We start from the raw sequence: 9,789 nt of genomic DNA on the forward strand, positions 1-9,789 counted from the left end.
TATTAAAACACAAAGACAAAAGTAATAAAGAAACAAGGGCTCCTGTGCCAGAAAATAAATAGGAAAAAAGCCAAAAAATAAAAGAAGAAAGAAAGGATTAATAAAACGAATATATGCAATGTTAAAAATTTTAAATCTTCCCCTTTAAAAAAATGGGCCAAAGATGCCAATACCCAGCATAACTATTTATAACCAACATTTTACTGGAGGTATTAGCCTGATCAATAAGAAAGGAAAAATAAATAGCCCTAGCTGGTTTGGCTCAGTGGATAGAGCATCGGCATGCAGACCCAATGGTCCCAGGTTCGATTCTGGTCAAGGGCACATGTCCAGGTTGCAGGCTTGATCCCTACTAGGGGGTGTGCAGGAGGAAGTCAATCAATGATTCTCTCTCATCGTTGATGTTTCTATATCTCTCTCCCTCTCCCTTCATCTCTGGAATCAATGAAAATATATGTAAAAAATAAGTAAGTAAGTAAGTAAATAAATAAATAAATAAACACAGAAAGGAAGCAAACCTGTCATTATTTTTGAATGATGTGTTGTCAATATAGAAAGCACAAATGAATATTCAGGTAAAATACTTAAATCAAGACTAGAAGTTAGCAAGTTTGTAAGTCCTGTATATTAAATACAAAATCAATATAAAAATCAATTGTGTAGCTGCCTATTACAAGAAAAACAGGAAATAAAACTCAAAAATGCTTTCTACAATAGCAAAAATCAAAGATTGTAGAATTGAATACAACAAAGGATATTCAAAACCTAGGGGTAAAATTTATGTGATGTTATGAGACATTTAAAAAGTACTGATTGAAGTAGTAAAATTGTCAATTTTCCTCAAATAGTTCTATAGATTTGATGAAGTTGCAAAGCAAGCTCTCACTGGTGTATTTCAAAGAACCTAACAAGCTGATTCTAAAAGATTTATGGAATAGCAAAGAGCTCAGAGAAGCCAAGATACTGCTAAAGAAGAATGCCAGGTAAGATTTTTAATACTAGTAACAGTAGTGTGATATGCACAGAATACATCAAAGTTATAGAACAGACCAAACATAAAAACCCATTTTATGATGTGGCTAGTAATGCAGATCAATAGGAAAATGTTAAAATGTTCAAAAAATAGTGTTGGAACATTTTGTTATTTATATGGGAGAAAACAATTGAAATATATTCCTAATACCAGTATATACAAAAATTAATTTAAGCTTAATAAAAACACATTAAAAATAATTTTTAACTTTTACAAGAAAATATAAAATATAGAATAATTTTTTAAAATATATTTGTATTGATTTTTTTACAGAGAGGAAGGGAGAGGGATAGAGTGTTAGAAACATGGATGAGAGAGAAACATTGATCAGCTGCCTCCTGCACGCCCCCTACTGGGGATTGAGCCTGCATTCAAGGTACATGCCCTCGACCTGAATTGACCCTGGGACCTTTCAGTCCACAGCCTGACATTCTATCCACTGAGACAAACCAGTCAGTGCTAGAATAATTTTTGTTCAACTCAACTCTCAAAATTAAAATTATAGAATTTTCTAAACACACACACACACACACACACAGAGAGAGAGAGAGAGAGAGAGAGAGAGAGAGAGAGAGAGAGAGAGAGAGAGAGAGAGAACACAGGGGGGAAACTTGAGAAACTTGACTATAATAAAATTTAGAATGCTCATTTAAAGTGCGGTATTTAAAGACTACTAAGAAAAGCTTTTTAATGGGAAAATATATTTGCAACACATTTAATTGACAAAAATTCAAGAATTTAGAAATGATGACTACAAATCATAAAGGAGATACAGTAATTCACTTTTTGAAATAAGCATAAGACTTCAACAAGTTCTTCACACAAGAAGAAATATAAATTACCATTAAATATATGAAAAGTTGTGAAATCTCATTAATAAGCAGAAAAATCCACAATAAATTACCATGTCACAGATAAAAGAGTATCAAAAACAACAAAACTCTGACACTCTCTAGTCCAGCATTTGTCAAACAGAAGCAAATCCACAGGCACCGGGAGATATGTATAAAACATTTGAAACATCACTGTTTTTCACAGGAGAGAAAAACACACACACAACAATAACTAGAAATCTCCTAAATCTCCTTCATGAGTAAACTGGATATACTAGTATAAAGCATGTAATAGTCACAAAAGAGAATACCATATGGCCATGGAAATCAATCTTAGCTACTTTATCTACAAAAATTTGAGTTTTAAAAAAGCAATCATTATCGAGCAGTGATGGCGAACCTTTTGAGCTCGGCGTGTCAGCATTTTGAAAAACCCTAACTTAACTCTGGTGCCGTGTCACATAGAGAAATTTTTTGATATTTGCAACCATAGTAAAACAAAGACTTATATTTTTGATATTTATTTTATATATTTAAATGCCATTTAACAAAGAAAAATCAACCAAAAAAATGAGTTTGTATGTCACCTTTGACACAGTCATAGGTTCGCCATCACTGTTATAGAGCATGAATCCATGATTCTATTTATAGAGTTTTAAAGATGCAACTAAGCAATTGTGTGTGTGTTTGTGTGTTGAGATATATATGTAGAAAACTATTCAAAGTTATTAACACAACAGTCAGAAAATTGGTCACTTTTGATGGGGGTGGCTGGAGAAGACAAGGTTGGGAGGATCACTCAGATTTTCAATGGTATTGATAATGGTCTAATCTCTAATGTATAAAGGATACATTGATGTTTATTTTTATTATTCTTTATAGTAGATACATGCATTACATGCACTCTTTTGTAAGGCATAGTGCACAATTTTAAAATGTCTTTTCTAAAAATGTACAATAGTAGGATGATATTTGGATTTTAAAAATCACTTGGGAAGTATTAAAGTTTTCTAGGAAAGAAAGGATGGTGTCTTGTCCTAGTGGAGACAGAAAAGAATGCATGGGTAGGGAGATATGTATAGTGTATTTTTAAAAACGACAGTATATGTTTGTTGCTTTAATATTGTGATTGAATGAGACTAATTTTCTAGAATGATTCCCAGTTTATGACCTTGTTCAACTTTATGGGTGTTGGAGCCATTTGAAAAAAAAAATACTGAAGTTAGTATAGGGAAATATTTTTCAAACTCATGTAGTTCAGATAGTTTGGACTAACTATACATTTAGCTCTGTGAATATTTGCTAAAAAAACAAGATTACAGTTTTTAAGCAGATATGATGTTACTCATCTACAGTTAGAATTGCCAATCCTAAAAAATTTAATAGTTTGGCCTTTTGAATGGAGTCCATAGTGTATAGCTGTTTGCATGTGTGTTCAAACAAGCATATGCAAATACAGTTTTATATTTGAAGATTGTGTCCATTACCAATTTATTTCTTCTGAACTTCAAATCCATTTTTCTTCGCTCTGCTTTGTGATACTGTGGCTGGGCCCTGGAAACACTTCTTTGCATCTGAAGCCATGTTAAGACACTGGAGAGACACAACCAAGGAAGTGACTTATTTTCCAGGTTCCAGGTGCTTTGCTCTTCCTGCTCCTGCAGCATCTGGCTGATGTGCAGGACAATCAGGGACACTCACCTGCAGATGAATCGCAGTGGTTCACCAGAGGGTGGTTTCTCAGAAAATTATAGCTGCGCCCTTAAACGCAGCTTTTCAATGGCTTTCACCAGCACCTCCCTGGCAGTTTCCTGCCTCCCGGCCCCATCCTGCAGCACCTTGGCAAATTTCTCGACCATTTGTCACCTTTTTTTTCCCAATGAAGTCTGAGTTTCAACCTTGGTTGGGGTTGGGGAACAGCTTCCAAATGTGTTCCTTCTTTGAGTACTTGGTCTTATCCCTAGAGGTGGTGGCTAGTCCCCTATTCTTTTTTTTTATTTTTTAGTATTTTCTCTTTTTTTAAAAAAAATATTTTATTGATTTTTTTACAGAGAGGAAGAGAGAGGGATAGAGAGTTAGAAACATCGATGAGAGAGAAACATCGATCAGCTGCCTCCTGCACACTCCGTATTGGGGATGTGCCCACAACCAAGGTATATGCCCTTGACCGGAATCGAACCTGGGACCCTTGAATCCGCAGGCTGACGCTCTATCCACTGAGTCAAACCGGTTAGGGCAGTCCCCTATTCTTGAATTCGTTAGGGGTTTTTTTTATTTCTTAGTAGCTAATCTCCTGTTTTTATTGAACAATTCTTTGCATTTGAACTTTCCTGATTTAATTTGCTGTGTAATTTCTATCTCTTTACTGGACCCTGACTGATGCAAAGATCAATCTCTTTTTGTGATAAGTGCCCTATAATTTTTCAAGAACTACCTGACTCATCTCCACTTCTGTATGCATTTGTATTCTAATGCCCTCTAATCAGAAGCTAACCTAGAATTTTGTCTGAATAATACTTGTTTTCCTTTACCTTTATCAGGTTTTGTACCTTTCACACAATGACTGGTGGTTTTCTCTGTCTTTTGGTGGCAGGCAAATTACCTTGGAAGTATTCTTTAGAGAGGCAGGATACTTACAATTTCCATTAAATATGCTTGCAGATCAGAAAGCTTCATGTTTTCTTTGAACAGTGAAAATGAATAGTAAAACATAAATTTTAAAAGCCAATATATTTCAACAAATGACATATGTGTGCCACAGAAAATAAACGATTTCAATAATCATAAATGGATGGTGCTAGAATCACAGTTTTTCCAAATCAGACTTTAGGAGATAAGTAATAAGTAACCCTGTCATCCACTGATTTTGCCTTCATTTAGCACTGTTGCTATTCATTGAAAATGAAAGGCTCCTAAATGATTAATGGCACATGCTAATCAAGTCGCTCTCTCTGCATAGTTCATTGGAAATGTGAGAAATGTCAGAACTAAGTGAACTTTTTGGAGTTGACTGATTTCTCCAAATTTTTGTGATTTTACCCAGCATCTATATGACAACTTATTTTTTTTAATGAAGTAAAAGAAGAAAATTTGCACAAGGTTTTGATTCTAATCTACATTCCTAAGGCAGAAAAAAAAAATATAATGAAAATAAGTTGTTTCCACCCTGGTTAGCATGGCTCAGTTAATTGGGCATCGTCCCATGCACCCCGGGGGTTGCTAGTTTGATCCCCAGGCTCCATCTCTAATCAATGTTTCTCTCTCTCTCTCTCTCTCTCTCTCTCTCTCTCTCTCTCTCTCTCTCCCCCTTTACCTTCCTCAATAAAAAATATTTTTAAAAAGTAATAAGTCATTTCCAGTATTTATCTGATAAAACCTCTTGCCTTACAAAGAAACCTTTTGTAAGTCCTTATAAAAATACATTTACAAAGCAAATTTAAACTTTTTTATTATTGTTGCTCCACTGTCTGACTAGACCAAATGTGAATAAGTTGTATTTTACCCAATGTATTCCTCTTCTAAACTTATTGTACCATTCAAACAACAGAAGGTATTTGCTGACAAATATAAATGCTATTTTTAAACCAAAAAGAGAATGAGATATTGAGGGTGTTACTCCATATTGTGAATATGTATAATTTGGAAGATTAAACATAGTTTTAAATACCCTAGTCGATTTTGCTCAGTGGATAGAGCATTGGCCTGTGGACCAAAGGGTCCCAGGTTTGATTCTGGTAAAGGGCACATACATTGGTTCTAGGCTCCTCCCTGGCTGGGTCCCTAACTAGGGTGTGTGCAGGAGGCAACCAGCTGATGTGTTTCTCTCACATCAATGTTTCTCTCTGTCTTTCCCTCTCTCTTCCACTCTCTCTAAAAGATCAATGGGAAAATATCCTTGGGTAAGAATAACAACAACAAAAATTTCATAGAACACATGCTTGTTGGCTGATAATTATGAATATTTCATTTATTTCTTACACTCATATATTATTTGCATTTATGTAAATATAGAAACATACAAGGTATATGTATTTTTTTGAGGATCATTATAAAGCAGTAAAAAATTAAATAAATCCATGGAATTCATAAATATCAACATTGGTATTGAAAGTAAATTGAAATATCAGGACCATGGTGTTTTTAGAGTCCAATTTGTGATGAACTGTGATTTTTTTTCTTTTTTGTTTGTTTGTTTTACTTTGTGTTTTAATCCAAGACAGAGATGTCTCTCACTAGAAGAGAATTGTGCATGGCAGCACAGAGTTTAGGAAAGTCGGGGTCTTCCAGATTAGAGTGTCAGAGTTGAAATCTCATGCTTGCTCTGCAACTTTGAACCAATTAATTAGCCCTTTGGGTGTGAGTATCCCCATCTATAAAAGAGAGAATAATAGCCAACTCAAAACTATTCCAATATAACCACATTTCTAATCACAAAACATGTGATTATTTAACATGTTCATGTTATTTCTAATTATCTAAGGACATGGGATTGTAATAGGTATCACTTTCTGAACATATTAAATCACAGAACAACTTTTCTTTATGAATCATTTTACCAAACAATTTGCTAAGAAAAAAATAATGTTGCATAATGGTTAAGAAAGGGTTTTGGTGCCTGACAGTTCTGTGTTCCAATATCTCACATAGGGTAAGGAGCTGAACATCTCTAACTATTGTCCCATCTGTAAAATGAAATTAGTTATATATATATATATATATATATATATATATATATATATATATATATGACATAGATTAGTTATCTAAATTAAATAAGATACTGTATATGTTATGTTTGATATATTTCTTGTCACAGAGGAAGCACATTTAATGTGTGTGTGTAGAAATGAGTAGATGGACAACAGATAGTTATGAAAGTAGAAGAATCTCCATTGTAGGCAAAGAAACCTTGTTTAACCCAGAAATCAACAAATCTGCTTGCATGACGTAACTTGAGAAGCACAAAACCAAATTGTAGGTTCCCCTCTCCTATTTTGTTTAGTTTTTATTCAAATCTCACCACTCCCTTGTTGCTCTTATCCCCACCCCAACACATAGGACCTGTGACCCAAACAGCTACCAAAGATACGCTGATTTTCTACTCATAACTGGGAATGAAGGTGCTCACTAGCAATAAAATATTTAAAGATAACTTTTTCAAGAACGGCCCTAACTAAAAAATATGTTTAATTTAAAAGCAAATTCATGAAGATAAAAAGAATCTTAAAGATCCAACAAGAATGAAGCTCTCATGAGGACATGATAGGATGTCATTTTGAAGACTGAGAGATCTTTTTATCTTCCTGATAGATCTACTGGCTAGGATTATAAACACAGGTTTCTGCATATACATAATAGGTAATTCTTTTTTTTAAATATATTTTATTGATTTTTTACAGAGAGGAAGGAAGAGGGATAGAGAGTTAGAAACATCGATGAGAGAGAAACACTGATCAGCTGCCTCCTGCACACCCCCTACTGGGGATGTGCCCACAACCAAAGTATGTGCCCTTGACTGGAATCGAACCTGGGACCTTTCAGTCCACGGGCCGACGTTTTATCTACTGAGCCACACCGGTTAGGGCATAATAGGTAATTCTTATTTACTTTTTTAAGTTAGGCCCTTGGCGTAGTCCAAGGAGCCAAGTCAAAGCAAAATCCCATTCTGTCCCCCACCCAGTTTTTGCTGGCAGACAAATAAGGTTCCTCTGTCATCTTGTTCTTACCCCCTCACCCACCATGCAAATCCCAGGGTTCTCAATAGAGTGAATACACCCAGTTCCCGGAAGGCATCTCTGACAGGTGGGTACCACCCAATCTAAACATTAACTTTCTTTTCTCCTTTGAACAGGTTATTTATTTTAAATGTCACACCCTCATAAATAAAATATCTAGTTTTTCTGAGAAGCAATGTTTACTCCAAAATGACAGAGTATCTTTAAATAGGCTCAAATTATACCAATCTTGTAGACTTTCTGAATTTTAAATTACATGATGTGTTAGAATACAGTGTATAGACATTTCCATGTGTTCGGTTTTCTTTTTTTTTTTCTAGTTTAATATTCCTCTATTACAATTGCATGATAGCATCAAATGTTAAAATGTTACTTACTGGGAACTGCAGATAATCACAAGGAAAACTGTGGGAGTGGGCAAAATTTCTGATGATGAATAATAATGCTTGGTATATATAAAGCACCTTTCTTCTTAAACACTTAAATTGTTTTAATGGGGGTTATTCTACCATCTCTCTCTCTCTCTCCTTGTAGTAAGTAGGGCGCAATGTTCCTATTCATTTGTTGAATTAGACTACAGAAAGGAAACCATTTTAGTGCCCTGAAATTCGAAGGTGAATTGCACAGATAATATTAGAATTCAGGCATCTAAACTGACCCTCACCCTTTTGTTAGGCTGAATGGACCCTATTTCACTCACTGACAGTTAAACTTTAACTCTATTATGGCTTCTAGAGATGGCATGTTAACCCAGCAGGGGGTTATTATTTCAGCGCCATGCATAATTCTATAATAGTAAAACACAATTTTGCTCCCCAATGTAATTTTTATTTTCTCAAGCTTTCAGACTAGGGACACAATAAAACACGGATATAAAAATATCATGTCTTTGTTTTTTGAAAAACCAAATATGACAAGGAAGGGAAGCCTTTTTTGATGGTAAAAATAAATGAGTGGTATTTTCACTTTTAGGGAAAGCCATATGGAATTATTCTCGTGAAGTGGAATCTCAGTACTGTACAGTTGAAAATGAAAGAATATTCAGAGTTTTTAACTCTACTACATTGTGACATGTTTAGTGTAGATATTATCATTGGGATGCTGGTACCTGTGGTCAGCGGTTAGAGGTCCAGAACAAGGATCCTAGTGGAGTTAAACGCATAGAAATGCAAGAATCAATGCTACTCCTTTGATGACATCCACTTTCAACAATAACTTCTCAATTTCCTCCTGTTTTGCCCTCTCATACTCTTGAAAAAATTCCAGGGCTCATGGCCTATCAAATCCAATAAAAAAACAGGTGAGTCAACATGGCACCATGTGCCTCACATGGTCTATGGATGTAAAGGGATCAAGAGACAAAAAGAGTTTCATTCTTCTCTCTCAAGACAAAAAGCTTCTGATGCTTTAAGAACAAAGGCAAGTTGAGGGAATTTTGTTTCTTAAATGAAATGTTGCTAACTTAAAAAGAAACCCATGTAGACTCAATTTGGGTATAACTTAAAACACATCAAACTTTACCTTGCTCTCAAACTGTATTTGCTGGTATCTGTTTTGTCTCTCTCTTTTCTAATGGTTGCCTTACCATTGGTAAATTTTAACCCTTCTGTTACTTCCAATCCTTGATGCTACAGACTTGTCTCCTCACATTTCCTGCATCTAATATTCCCTATCCCTTTTCCTTAACTCTTGCTCATCCTCTATAAAACTTAGCTTGAATGTGATCATCTCAGTGAAATTTTCCTTCCCTGAACATCTAGATAGAATTAAGACTGCTAGGTGCTCAAAGACACTTGCATAAGTCTCTTTGATAATACTTGTATTTGTAATAATTCTTTGTGTCATGGCCTATTCTTCTGCACAGGAATCCTGTTGAGGACCAGCCCACGTATACCCTTCCATTCTGGTCTAGCATAGGACCTGGCATATGGTAAGTGATTAATACTTATTTCATGGATAGATCCATCTTAACCCCCATTCCTCTTCCCATCTGCATCGCCCCTTTCCTCTGCTGTTCCCATGGCCCCCAAGGCTTATCATTAAAAAAAAAACAAAAACCTGGTATCACATGGCCTAATCCATTATACCCCATTGATCCTAAAATTTCTTTCCCTTTCCATTTCCTTCTTAATGCCCTGAATGGAATATAAGGGAGAGGAAGATGGAGAAGCAAAAAGGGCTTTGTACA

The 9,789-nt window shown here is 35.1% G+C and overlaps 1 long non-coding RNA gene across 1 annotated transcript; it reads left to right on the forward strand.

Annotated features, from left to right (window-relative positions):
* The first annotated feature begins 858 nt into the window (after positions 1 to 858).
* LOC118668550 lies at positions 859 to 9,524 on the forward strand. The gene is made up of 3 exons (XR_004971681.1): positions 859 to 983; positions 8,868 to 8,901; positions 9,466 to 9,524. It is a non-coding gene; the product is annotated as an uncharacterized LOC118668550 (long non-coding RNA).
* The last annotated feature ends 265 nt before the right edge of the window (positions 9,525 to 9,789 follow it).

Source organism: Myotis myotis, unplaced genomic scaffold (genome assembly GCF_014108235.1).
Source record: "Myotis myotis isolate mMyoMyo1 unplaced genomic scaffold, mMyoMyo1.p scaffold_m19_p_13, whole genome shotgun sequence".
Lineage (NCBI taxonomy): Eukaryota > Metazoa > Chordata > Mammalia > Chiroptera > Vespertilionidae > Myotis > Myotis myotis.